The sequence below is a fragment of the Varroa jacobsoni genome, unplaced genomic scaffold, assembly GCF_002532875.2.
Source record: "Varroa jacobsoni isolate VJ856 unplaced genomic scaffold, vjacob_1.0 scaffold_238, whole genome shotgun sequence".
Lineage (NCBI taxonomy): Eukaryota > Metazoa > Arthropoda > Arachnida > Mesostigmata > Varroidae > Varroa > Varroa jacobsoni.
Genome location: NW_019213140.1, coordinates 410,841 through 425,883, shown reverse-complemented (window position 1 = coordinate 425,883; position 15,043 = coordinate 410,841). Strand labels below are relative to the sequence as shown.

The 15,043-nt window shown below is 39.5% G+C and overlaps 1 long non-coding RNA gene across 2 annotated transcripts in view; it reads right to left on the bottom strand.

The window, feature by feature from the left end:
* Positions 1-4,616: 4,616 nt before the first annotated feature.
* LOC147753771 (uncharacterized) overlaps positions 4,617-15,043 on the bottom strand; it is a 14,491-nt gene continuing 4,064 nt past the window's right edge. For both annotated transcript variants that reach the window (XR_015310162.1, XR_015310163.1), the window contains one exon: positions 4,617-6,209. This is a non-coding gene — a long non-coding RNA (uncharacterized LOC147753771). The remainder of the gene's footprint in view (positions 6,210-15,043) is intronic.

The window sequence follows — 15,043 nt, the reverse complement described above, 5'->3', positions numbered from 1 at the left end:
TACGCTGTTCTAGATAATAGCAGACACCTTCTCAGAAGCTTAAAGGCTGTGTGCTTGATCACGATCGAATATTTTCTTTGAGGATTAACGGACAAAATGCTACAGCACCTGTAGGGCTCCGATCTTTCATACATAGGTCTCTGTTGTCAGATTTAGCACCCACACATGTCATGGGCGATGAAGGAAAACATTCAACTCAAGTAGTCAAGTAGGCGGCATCGTGACGTTTTGCTTTTACAAAATAAGGCAATACGAAACATCATTGGGTGACGCTTTCATCCGAAGCCGATGACAACTCTGTCCACCGAGCATCTGCGAGACTAGCTGTACTTCACATTTTCAAGTAAAAGCAACTAAAATACGAAATACACGTAGACGTCACCCTTCAATAGATAGCCTTTATAAGCTTGGGATGCTCCATGAACGGCTTTTTCTGCACTCGCATGGTGCATATTAATGGAGATATGCGTCGCAGATCCGCCTTTGCTGGCTGTCAGAGGAAAACAACTAGAATCCTTGGTCAAAAGAAACTGAATTTCTTAAAGGTGTAGCCAGTAATAATAGATAATTTTATTGCAAAAAAAATATTAAGTGTCGGCGTAACCCGTATGCTGTTTGCGGTAGCTGAACGACGTTGCAGTAGGTTTCACTGTAAAAATACTATATAGCAGCTTTCTGAGTGACTAATAAGTTTAATAATATGGAAAAACAAGGACTCCATAGCGGACCAAAGGAAAGCGATCAGTATGGGACTGCGTATGCATATGTGCACGGAATTTAATATAATCAAAGATATAAAAAATAGAATGGGCAAAGAACTGCAACAAGACAGAATCGAGAAACCATATTATCAATTAAGAGTGCGGATCTTTTCTTGTCGAGTTGTGGTATTCGAATTGGCTTAGTTATTAAACAAAATTCTAGCAGACATAACTTTGGCCTAGTGTTTCGGGCGGAAATACTATTCACTGTTACATTGTTGCGTGTTTAATAGGACGGAATAACAGATAACCAACAATTTTGTGACCCGTTTGGACATTTTGTTTCGGGAGTACGTTCGTTTCTAAAGGTCAGGGCGTCTTTAATAGACTAGTTTAAACATTCCGTTTTTAAAACTAAGCGATACTGAAATACAAAAGTTTTCCTCTTGGTCGCGGTGCGATGTGATACCAGTGTAAGGCTATAAATCAGAGCACAAACTACGCTTTGAATGGACCTTTTGGGCTGTTATTCTATGGTTTTGAAATTATTTAGTATAGGCAAATCGATGGGCGTTAAATTACGACGACAAATTGGTTCAATATTTCAACCAGGCCGAGTTGTATTCAGGTTCGACAGTTGCCCACTGATTCCGGCGGAAAAGTCTCGTAGGACAGAGCAGTAGGCAGATATCTCATCATCAGTAACTGCGATGTGGTCCAACGCGGGCGTTAAGCGTCGGCACAACGAAGAAGAATCGCGTGTTATAGTTGTGAGGATAGTGGAGGGTAGCGATGATAACAAAATCTAGCTTTCGGAACGAAGCTCGATACTTGCAGTGTATTCTGAGATAGATGATATACTGGCTGGGATAATTCTGAGCAACTGTTTACTAGCTAGCAAGTAGTTCAGACAGTCTATCAAGAACATCGCCACTATGATATGAACGCGCAGTCTGATCCGACATTTGGATGCTGATGTATCTTCGAGGAATTCGATATGGAGGCTGAAACCTTGTACGTTTTGCCTTATCCTTGAGGTGATACCCTCTGACAGTGAACGAAATATCCATACTTTTATTTACTCGCTGGCAACAACCAGTTGTCTCGAATTAACATATGTGTTTACTAAAGTACTTCGAAAAAAGTAATTGAATACTTTAGATAAAAGGGCTAGGCAATGAGTGTACAAATCACCCAAATAATTTTGTTTAAAAGATTTCAATCAAACGTTCTATCCAAAAACCTATTCAACTATTTTCTTTAACTGAGGATGATAAAAACGGTTGTCGGATATCCTTAAACAAAGCCAAACCATTTGGGCCGAAAAAGTCATTACCAGTGACAAAAACAAGTGATGAACGTGCAGGAATATGATTTGATGGACGACCAAAATTCTGGCGTCAAATTAGATCTGCCTCTGATAGATGATGTTCTCGATTTCATCATGATAAATTACAATTATAGTATATATATCTACATAAAAATAGACAACGACAGCGTTGCTGATAGTCTATTACTGACGGTTTAAATCAATTGCTTTCGTAAAATGTAAACAAATTATCATTTTATTAAAAAAAAAAGTATATATATATATATATATATATATATATAAAACTAGTACCATGGCCGCGATGTCCGAAGCTAGACCTGAAAGATACGATGCGATGTCAAATCGCAAATAACTACAAGCAAAAGTTGAGTGAAATAGTAGTAAAATAAATACATACAAACAGCGATACCGGATAAAAAGATAACCTAATTTGAATATCAAATACATAGGGAGAGATTTTAGGTCTAAAGCAAAACAAACTAAGATATCCGATTTGTTCTCACACCTCTCGTTGTTCTAGTAAATTGAGCTGTCGCCTATCGGTGAAAATAACAGCAGGGTCGAGGCACGTGCCTTGTGAAAATAGTGTTCTTGTACTACCTATCCACCCACCACCGCACAGCCGGTAGCTGCTCAACGACGGGTATACCTGGGACGATGAGCGAAAACAGTCGATCCTCTTTCCTCTAGATTTTCTTCACACCTTTTCATAATCCCGCCAAAATCTCGCTGCCCTTTGATGTATAATACAATACGCACCCCACGGACCATCTCGCCTCAGCAGATTCTATTGACGCAATTATTTGAGCTGTGCCCGAGATTCCCAACTGACACGATGCTCTCACTCAGCTCGATCTTAGTATACTAACACTGATAATCTTCGCGCCTGCAACAATACGTGGCCTTGGCACTGTGGTATCTCGAGGTCTCGAGGTTCCTAATGTCGAACGACTTCGAATAAAACTAGAAGCGAAACGTTCTAGAGTCCTCTGCAAACTGCAAAACACTTTTTCAAGAACCGGACGAGATCGTTTCTCTTAGGACGAGATACTTTTCACTGTCAGCTAGTGTTGAACGTGAACCTCTCGTACAGGACACAGGATATCCGATTTACTCGATCAACTATTGTTTGTGAACAATGTCACCTTAGATTGGTTGTATCTGCTTATTGTTACTGCGAGCTTGTGGTCATCTGACTCAAGTTAGAGATCATCTGTCCCGTCAGTTACTGCATGAAGCTCGTGGATCGAAGAACTGATTGGCAGACCTCGGGCAGCATTAGTAGAAAAGCTTGAACACCTGATAGCATGTTTCTGTTAGCGACTAACAAGGAGGCATCGCAGACAGCGAAGATTATTTGGTCCATTCGTCTACTAAAACCATAGTCATTCTCTAACAATACTAGATGGCGACATTGTCTACCAATTTAACATAGTTTAAAGATTAAAGGGTCGATTACAGGCAGAATCGTGTTAAATTAACACACAAATGACTTAATTCCAAAACTAAAATTGCTAATTTCGTTAATAATATGTACTGTGAAACACATAATGCTGATGTTTGACCATCGAAGCGTTTTCGTCAATATATCGTATTGGTACCATCGTCGACTTTATCACTATTAGGACCGTAAGCAGCATATTAATCAAGTTTTAGGTTTAGTAAACAATGTGATTTAAATAACGACCATATGACAGTTTTCAACAGAGCCTTGTTAGGGCGTTCACTAACGATCTTGAGGTTATGCGTACAGCTAATGCCTATAGATTATGTAAAACTAAAAGTGTTCCCTAATTTCTAACTGGAACAGGTGAAGTAATTCTTCACTTTTTAAGGTGAAATAAATCTTCAGACTATTTTCCAGTTAGACTTGTCCCGAATCGTTCGTAGCGTTAATGCTATTATTTACAATATCGTTCATAGTTGTGTTGTGGCCTTAGCACGTATTAAATATTATAACTAGAATCCTATGCTACACCCTGTTCTGCAGGGGTACGAAAAATAATAGAATAAATAATTCCAAATAATTAATTACTATTGTGCTGCAGACGTCAGTCATGATAAATTTGAGTGAACTGCGATGGTATGATTCGGAACAACATTGTGATGAAATATAGAATACCCCAGGTAAGCATGGGGGTGCCATGCTCCTCTAGAGGAACTCATCAATCTATGTCGCTTTCGAGCTATGATCGGGAGGCTTACCTTTGTTTGTCGCAAATAAAATCAACGCTTGCTTGCGACTTTAACAAGGGGGTGGGTGAAGAAGGTGTTTGGCCAGGCTGAACAGAGACATAGGCAGATTGGGAACTTAAAATCTATTGGTCACGTTCATAAACTCGATCCGTTAGTTGTCGCTAAGTGATGACTGACTAGTGAGGTCACGCATCTACGTGCCTTTAATCTTCCCATCTGGGCTTAATATCGACAGTCGAACCTCTCGCCTTCTCTGACTGGGCCCAGACATAGGCTATCGTAACCCGTCTGTGATTTAATGCTCTAACGACTTATTGTTTACCGAGTCAACTCCTCTATATACTTCACTATACCATGCTATACCGTTACCTACAGAAATGAGCGAACGATGACAGAACGGACAGACCCGCTGTTCTTTAGCTACTATTATTGCAAAAGTGCTACTTTCATGTTGTAGCTTTTTTCACGTTACAGCAGCGTGGAAACTTAAAGTTGAACGTAGACGTTGTTATTACATAAGATTCTAACGGGTCAATTCATTGTAACATTATAGTCGTTTCAAAATCTTTTGATCTTCTTAGTAACTATTGTACGTAACGTATTTAAGAGGTATACATTCGTTAAAACAATAAGATTGTAAAAAAGTATTATATCTTTCATTTCGTCGTGATGAAGTAATCTGCAGATAAAATGTCTACGTAGCTGACACTAAAAACATAAATCTTATTAATGCTACGACAAAGAAAAGTCACCCAATATCGAGCCCATTTCTTCAGCTGGAAAATAATTAGCATAGTACGATCGCATATATATATATGCTTCTTTTGTTTGCATATACATATGAACACACCCCACACTCCGGAGGGCTTTTCCCGATTCCCTGCCTGGAGTCCGATGCCCTTGAGTATGCGCATTTAGACGAGCTCAGTGTTTAGGTAAGCAACGGCTACAGATGGAAACATGTATAACGTCAACGCAACTGCTCATTAGACAACTTATATCGACAGAGATTAAATAAGTTCAGTAGTGTGTAAACGTCATTGTATAGGACATCTGAACGTTGTCAGTGAAACCGAAACTATTACTCGGAGCGTCGAAAAAAACATTAAATGAAAAGTTGAGCAGAGTTGTGTTCCAAGCTATGTTCACTGAATCAAAAGGATAATTCTTATTTAATTCTACTGCCATTTAAGGGGTTCGTTGGCATGCGAAAATATCTATTTCACGAGTTAATTGTACATAATAATATCTAGATACCCATTGCTATTATTTTGGCTATTATCTAATCTTAAATATAGCTTTATTGCATGCTTTATTTAAATAACTTAGAAGCCCATGCTGCTAGAATTAAATCTCCCGATTATATACCCATTCCAATGCATTTCTAGTTCCTGTTATAAATCTAACATCTCCATAGCTATTGTTATTATCTACTGATTTTTCCGTAAGATTTTCTATTCAGCCAATTTTGTAGAGTTCACAAAATATTTAGATGCAAACATATCTTTTTATCATATCTTCCTCCGTTCCGGCGGCGAGCCAAAAGGTGGCAGAAAAAGTGTGAAGCCGACGTAACGTTTGGAAAACCAAGAAGTTCCAGAACCATCAACCCGCTGGTCTATTATCGTCTCAAGATCCATGAATTTTGCTCTCTGAGTTACAGCAGCACTTCCGAAAGGTGGTGGCTTTGGGCTTCAGACGTTGGACCTGCGCCTGTTGGCGAGAGACTGTCTTGAGGGACCGAAGCCAATGAAGGATTTTCCAATCGATGAAATTGCGAAACTTCCTTCATACTCCGGACCTACGCTGTAGTTCTGTCTGATTTTCGTCCATGCATCGACCTCGTGAATGAATCGCTGACCAACGAACGAGATTATCTTGAGCCTCCAATGGCTCAAAGGATTCGAAGGAGCAAAAAAGAAGGGAGCATAAGTCCAAAAAGGAAAAGCTTGATGACGTCGTCCTGAGCATTCGGTCGCCCACTGCAATGACACGGTTAAGAATCAACTGTTACCAAATTTTAAACTATGTAAAAGGCTCGACTATGAATCACCAAATATGCACCTATTCATTATATTAAACTTCTTAGTGGCAACATCTCAACACGATTAGGTTAGTGAAAAATTGCCAAACTTTTGAATCAGTCTATTAGAAAGTTTGCCTCGTTACGGTTTCGTTTCTTGGTACTGCGCCATAAGCCCAGAATAAAAATGCAAAAATACGAAGGTACTTCAAACGCCAACAGCGGCGACAATGATAACTGCTAAAAAGGAGTTTAATGATTTGACAACAAACCCCAGTCGTTTTTTTTAGTGATTTACATTCTTAAAGTTTCCCTAACTACAGCCTTTCCACCCTGTTTCAATAGGATCTTTGCAGGACGGCGGCCACACGCTAGAGGCCATAACAGGGCGCGTTTTTGAGATGAAGGAATCTATTGGCCGGACTACGGCCTAACTCCAGGGGCGGCACGCTGTGGTGAGATGTGATATTTGTCAGCCCGGTATGAAGTACAATCGTTTGTAACGTAAATAAATATTATAGAACTTCCAAGAATCGGCCTAAGGAAATCATCTCAGGTCTTTGAGGCATTGCTTCTATATATAGCTTCCGTTCTGATTGCGTATCTCGATTGAAGGCTAGCCGGCGGATGTCATTTCTAACAACCGATAAGGGCCATGAGTAAGTGAAGAACGTTGCTCGAGCTTATATTACGCTGAAAGCTGATAGTAAACGACAAAAAATAGTATACCATGTTTATCAATAACGTTCAGCTTTGTTGTATATACGTATTATTAACTCACGTCGGACGTGAAGTATATCTAATAATTAAATTTTACTTATTTACTATAAAGAAGGTGAGGCAAATTTATCTTTACCGATATATCTTGTTTACACATACCGCATGTACACATATATGTTTTTTGCCCCACCTAATATATTTGTGAAATAGCCAGAATGTTGTGCAGGTACATTCCGTCTAGCAGGGCTATTGTACTTAAGCAGATATCATGCTTGGCGTTGACTTGCACACTGTTGCTTATAGCAAAAATCAAATAAAACAATATGTTGTCTAATTCTGTGTGGTTCGTCGGGGCCCATGGGGCCAATTTTATTTATCAATATTGACTCTTGCCTATTACGTTTGTCACCCAACGATGCAAATAGTTATGATATAGAATTTCTTATAACTGGCATGATTTTAATGAATCTAAGTTTCTATTGCCGAGAGGTATTCGGTAGATACAGATATACATCCATAATTTGAGCGTAATTAACTGTTTTTTTTTTTTTTTTAATATAATTGAAACAATAAACAACGAGAAGATCAAAAAAGGAGTTAATTAAAAATGACAATACGGCTACCAGCATTTGTTTTGTTACAGCCTGCTTTTGTTTTTTTCTGCATATTTTATATATATATATATTTTATCATTTTTCTTCTTCGTTTTGATCTGTCTTAGCATTTCGTTGACTACACCATCATTTACGCTCATTGCACTCGCCTTACTCACGGAAACTGATACGCTGGCTTAATTTGCCATTGGTCCGCCTCGCTAACACCAGCGCCTGACAGCGTCACGACGATCTATTCTGCACTCTCTATAAAACATCTACTCAAAGACTTCTTCCTTTAAAAAGCTATTGAATAATTGAATTATATATACAATCTCTGTTGTTATGTAATGAGGGGAAGTGCGTAGGTTATAATTTAGTCATTTATCTTTTATACACTTTGAATTGTTTATACAACGACCAATCGTCGATAGGACGACAGCACGAATCTTAAGAAACGTGCAGAACATACGCGTAACAGTATTACGCTCTCAATCTTTACATTCATTGAAGTTTGAACGACGCACTGTATTGCCTATGTATTTCCACTAAGGGGATTTTTTTCTTACGACCTGGAACTGCCTGAACAGATCTATCGAAGTCTTATCTCGGTAGATCAGTCCAGTCCAGTCAGGTGAGCTTGTTAGGGCCGAAAGTGAAAAATCGTTGGCCGAACGGCCATATGTCCTATATCCATTATATCTATTTCGATTTATTACGGTGAAGCATGAACTCTAGCTAGAATAACGCCAAAGATGAAAATGTTCATTAAGAGCCAAAGAATATTAGGTGCCCATTCGTTTTGCATGTAAATTATAAAACCATGTGTTTACTTCAAGCAGTTCCGTTTGCCAGATGGAGCTAAACACGGCCTGATTGTCGTCGGACTGAATCAACTGATGCCACCGCAATGTGCCTATGCGGTGTATGTATGTGGTGCATACTTTAAGGACACACATTACGGATGGCAGTACTCTAATTCACTTCGAAACAAACTGATATAGCGGTGACTCACCTTTTCACAAGGGCCAATACTCGTTGTAATATGTACATGCTATAATGAAGACCAACACCAAAATGGCACTTTACGATTTTATCTAATTCATGTAAACGGTAGTTGCCATTACGTCGTTGACGTTATATGCTACGGAGCAAGAAAAGTACGTGTCTATAGTGTCGGTAACGTTAATTTCCATACTATTGAAAAGATAACGATGTCGTGATGCCGCCGGCGTGGCTTTTCTCATCGCTGAGTCAATGATGAAGTGGCTACCTAGCGGAGACAACAAGCATGCATTCGAACGGCGTTTAGCCTTCACAAAATATACAACTGTTATCGGCGAAGGTTCGTCAAATGTAGCTTTCATCATAAAGCTTTTGAGCTGTTTGCGTGAAGAATACTGCTTAATCGACTTTTATCCAGATTTAGAAAATAGGGAAAACGTTCCCGAAACTCATTAGCTACGTTCAGTTTTTTACGACGAATCTCAGGGACGTTTTTTTTACATGTAGAACTAGTACCTAGCATGTTGCCGGCAAAATATTGTAATACTTAGGAGCGTTAGTACATGCGTGTTGAAAGTAAGTATTTTTCGAATGACAACTAGAAAATTCGAAGTATATTGTTTACACAATGATCACTAACTATGTGAAGTCGCCGATGAATTATCCATCCCTATTCATTTTTACCGTCAGGATTTGCTTGAAATTAGCATGTACAAAAAACAAAAGGGCGGGAATAGATTTTACTGCCAGTCGAATCTAGGCGGTTTGCTCTAGCAGTGATTTATAAACCCCAATCCGCGAACTAGGCCATACATCGCATACTAGTTAAATTTCGGAAAAATAGAAAAAGGAGCTCGCAGAGACAATGAGTCAGATTTATGGCAACATTTTATATTTACTATTACGTCCATTGTATTCGAACAAGCAAAGCTATTAAATATCTAGTAGGTAGGTAGGTAGGTAGGTAGGTAGGTAGGTCAATATTCGTCGACCCCAGTACCCGGCAAGAGTGCGAAGCGATCTTGTAAGTTTAGCGAGCACGCTTTTCTCATGAAACACCTGGTGGCTTGCTTTTTTAAAAACAAATTGAACAGCAAAGTCATTAGTTAATAGGTTAGCGTGACCCAGATCTTATTTTGATAAAAGGTGGTAAACACCCTGCAATCTACAGTACAAACAAAGACACGCATCGGCAATCCCATTTTGACAGGCACAGGGTTCCTTCTATAAGACTCTTGACTTCTAACGAATCTTCGCTAAGGATACTGTTGTGTATTTCACAGTGCGTTCTACATGACACAAGGGCTACGAGCCCTAGTTGTCACAGACGACGCTACCAGATAAAGCTAAGCTCCGATAGGCTAACCCGAGCGGTTACTATTTTGACGGGGTTTTTTGGTCCTAAACAGGATTTGTTCTTGACTTCTTATGTCTCTATATAATGGTTTTCCTGAACAAATCCTACCAACAAAAGAATCAATAGGAATATATGTTTTGATTTCGTTACTTTGGTAAAAATTAGAATTATATATTAACATATTTTTGCGTTATCAGGCGCCGAAACTTACCTTATTTAACAACCCGAAATCGAGGATCTGCAATAATACTGACATATTTTTTATTCAAATACACATCTAATCTGTAACGTAAACTTGCCTGTAGAGGACCTCAAAGCTAGTCGTGTTCCGTCGTTGATGTGCAGATGCATGATATTGACATCTAAGCTCATTAGATGTTTCCATTGCTCATTGACTGGCCGAGTCTCACTTTTGTAGTTAAAGCTTTATGCTCCTGATACTCGAACCGCTTCAGGGAGTCAGGGATTGTCTGTCCTGGCTTGTTAAAGACCAGTCATACCAGCAGCAGCCGCCATCGCCACGGCTACTAACTAGGCTGCTTAGACCCACATGACCTCACCCACCTCTGCCGAACTGCCGTCGGCTAATAAAAGTAGGGGACATAGAAGTTAATTAATTAAAGAAAGGAAAAGAAGAGCGCAGGAAAAGCTGACTAGCTCTAGGGCGTAAGAGAGAAAGAAGCCTCGCCAACTGAAACCAAGCGAAGCAAAATTCCCAGGCAACTTCCTCAGCACCTGCTGCAACATTCGCAACGAAGTAACCTCAATATAACCCCTGCCCCACCTTCCCCGTACCTCTTTGTTTCCAGCTCCTGCTAAATTGCACCCATTGTTTCCATCAACAAAGTTAAGGTCAACGGCTGGTAACAAAGCTCTGCGGTAGCTGCAGTATCAGGTGCAGATGACTCTGAGAAACGCCGCAATGTTTTGAAGGTTTGCCGGCCGAAATAATCGTATGTACATAATAAACAAACGAATGATGCGCCCTAAATGAGCAAATGTATTTGTTGTTATTTATTATACTATTGCTACTATACTACAGCTATTAGGTATTAGTTAGATATGCGCTGCCAAGGTATTAATGACGGATTAGTACGAAATGACCGTGGCATAATATGACGTGGTGTAGAGGATCGTTCCAATACAACCGGCAAAATCACCTTTGTAAGTACAATAAGATTGTATATTGCGTACAGTTATTTAGCAGACGGTAACGCTAAGATGTAAGTTCAGTTTCTGAGGCTTCACGGCTAAAAAATATGCACGTGTTAAGATATCTCAAAACAACGTCTATATACAAAATGGGTTTTCTGAGAGGCGAAAACAACTAACGCTTATCGGCCCACTGCCTTTGTTACTATTCGATACTGGATTGTGTGTCTGTCAGTATGTGTCTTCTAATTGCTTGCACAACTACCATCTGGCCAGGCAACTGATGCTTGACTTCGTACCATAAAAAACGAAGTACGGACCTCGCTAAGGAGGTGGTGCAGGTCTAGCCAGGGTAAAGCAGACCGCCTTTGACCTGACAAAGCGTACAGAAACAATCAACGAGACAATCTATGCTGATTTTGCCAATCAAAGTGACGCATGAACCGCACAGAGAGAGATATTAGAAGGGAGGTTTATATCTCGCAATTTTCAATTCGGCAAAAATGCACATTTGCTTTGTGCCGGTTCGAGATGGTCTATCTTTGAAGCATTCTCTCTAACGTATGAAATCAACTGGTATAGTAAAGCTGACAAGAACTAGCCAAAACCAAGCTAGTGTTACTTTGAAACGTAGAAAAAGCTTACATCAATTATTCTTTAAATTGCCTAGACAATTTTTGATCATTTAAGAGGTGTACACGTGCACAACAAACGAATTTGTACTCAGTGTATTGCCAGTAAAATCACCGTAAAAGCATTACGGCTGTCTTAGTACTACCAAATTGCTACCGGTCTTTTTTCTTCGCATAATTTAATAAACAATATTGATCCGTTTTCTTAACAAATATTCCAAGTACATTTTTGCACATGCCGATATCATGGAGACTGCCATTAAGTCCACTAACAGTTCTAACTTAAAAAAGACCAATTAGTGATGAAGTTCGCAGGGGTCTTTATAAGCAAAAAAAAATGTACATTAACAACTTTTATAATCGTGTAGTAATTTAACTTCGAGCTTTTTAAAGCTTGGCTTTGTCAACTTAGGCTGGCTAAATGACCTATCTGTATTCATGTCGATTTCCGCGGTAACAGAGCCAGGAAGCGAGCGGTGAGGATATAACTTTTCGTTTGAAGTAGCATAATGATGTTATGCGAGATTTGGCGCTGAGAAACTGTCAACGGACTCAGCGACCTTTTCATCGCTCTGAGGTGAAGCTTTGAGATCAGCAGCCCGACGCTCATGTAGGACAGTATCGGTGACAATGCGAACAAACAGCGCAATCTGTTGCATGTTGCAATCTTAATTTAGCTCAAGGTGACTTCATAGATGGGGGCGCTTGAAGGGATGACGCGTTCGTGTTAACTTCATAGGTCCCTGCCGCTGACAAGCCAAAAGCATGAGTAACGCAACGGCCGGATATGAGATACGAGTAGCAGATGCAGTAAATCTGTTCAAGCCACGGTAGCTGAGAACAGAATCATTTGATATCCCCCTTATTATGTATAAGCAAATAAAGCTTCTCTCACTACTTTGTCATGCTTTGAAAAAAGAACCCTGATCTTAAATAATTTTTTCGATGCCACCTATAATTTTGGTTACTTTTGGGTCATATAGGAACTTTAGTAACGTTCGAAATGATTCGAGCTTTGACTATAAGAGAAAAGTTGAATTTACTAGGATATATTTTGGTTAAAATATGCACTATGAAATGGATATATTTTTTGAAATTGCATAAAATGTGAACTGCAAAATCTTTCGTACGGTCTTATAGCAATGATATTAAGTTACGCGACATTCGAGACGCCACAAGCTCAACTGGATTCACAAAGCTTCACCAATCTATGAAGCTTCGCGACTTCATGTAGTAGGGCCGCGTCGGAATAATACGTTTTTGCTGTTACTTACCTATAGTACCTAATACAGAAAAACTAGTACAAAGGGCATAATATAATAACCTGGATATTGGTAAAGGCCAATCCATATAGCAGTGCTCTCATTTTGAGTCTAATATAGAGAGATTACTTCTATCCTTTAATCCCTTCCCTGACTTTCAATATACTTTCTGAATAACTTTCGTATTTGAGATAGAGGCTCCGTCGTGAAAAGGGAAGCAACACAGTTATTTGTCATTGATCAATCAAGAGATACACGCCCGATTTTCCTAGCTAAGCAAGATATGAACCGTATTATCACAGCGACATACGTTAACTATACACCAAAAAAAATTAATATAAGCTTGAAGCGACGCTTATCTTGCTTCGGCATAGAAATGCGCTTATAGGAAGTTCCACCTTCATAAAGTATCGATCAGTTTTGGAGTCGTACACGCATCGATATGATCCTGAATTGCCTTACATGTGTAGATACGAAATACGAAAGCAGCTGATGGCTACCTAGAATTGTTTGTACTGTACTAAATAGCACCTAGTAATGGAAAGGGTTTGTGAGCATCGGCGGCCTGCGTCTTAGTCAAGCCTGCATAGCCGATGGGCGCGGTATATAGCCTTAGATGATCTTTTGGTCAGATATACGTATATATACTTTTTTCCCTCGTTGTAACTTATTGTTAGTGTTATGGTTGCTGTTGCTGCTGATACCGATCCGACCCCAGTTAATTGCACGTAGGCGACGAAATCGCCGGCTCCGTTGTGCACGTGTGTGTGTGTGCTAGGCGTAAACATAGTCAGCTCAGGTCGTTCGATGCGATACACTCGGACAGAATACGTACGGGAGGCAGACTCCAGTATTGGCAGGGTAACAGGCTAAGAGTAGCAAAAGTAACGGCAGTGCTGCACTTTTCACAACATGAGAGAGTGTTCGTTTTGACCTGCCTATCCAGCTTATACCTACAAGAGAGGTGACACGGAGAGAAGGTGACGCGGAGCCTGCTGGGGTTCGATCAGGCATACAATGCTGACTCGCACCTTTTAACCTTATCTGCCTCCAGATATTCTACGGGCATTGGCTATTGTCGAAGTCGCATCATGTCTGCAAATATCGACCGACATCTTGTTCTGCGCCTCAGTCAACACTCTGTGCGATAGAGCTAGCCGTTCCCTAACCCGGGTTCTATTACCCGGCTGGGCATAGTACATTGTCTGCTTATCGTCGTGGTCGAAACCTTCTCCGCACACTTTGCGAGAATTGCCATCATTGATGCCATACCATTCTCAATGATTGACTGCGGGCGTAATGTCATTCCGTCCATTTTATAAACTAACTTTTGTCTTCTTTCGTGCTATGATGCTATAAACACTTAATGTGCATTGTAATGTAAATTACTAGAATCATTGAAAGCCGCCTAGTATATACATCGAATTCTATTTGAAGACCATGCGTTGAGTACTGCAATACTGTAGGATCTATTATTTTAACGTACAGTTACCTTAAAACAGACTTTCCTTGTAGGCACAGTATCAGTCTCGTTTATGTATGTTCTCAAAACGTAACGATGGCAGAGAGTTATTATTACTATCACAACTTGCATAGACGCGAAAATGTTTATAAACATGTTTCTTTCGTATATGCTATATATACATATATATATATATATATGGTGCATGGTATATATACCATGAAGGTATTTTGCGGAAATAACTTGTTGACTGCATGATCTGATCGAAGATCTACTGAGACATGCTAAAACCTTTTTAGGCAGCTGCTAATTAGCTAAGCAACCGATTAACGAAGATTGACTCCTTCAATAAGTATGAAAAAAGCTGTTAAGTTAAATGATCAGTTTAATAAATTTCAGAGAAGATGGTTGTTGGGCCTTCTTTGACACTCGTTGTGCTTCTCGAGCCTTTTAATGTTTGCTAAAGAAAACTTTTCGTCTCAAAAAATGGCATACTGTTTTTACTTTTTTTTTCTATAAATCATCAGTGTCACGCTGCATAGCTTCTGTATTGTATAATAGTGTATGTATAATTTAATCTTTACGTACGTTCAAAAAAACATTATATACA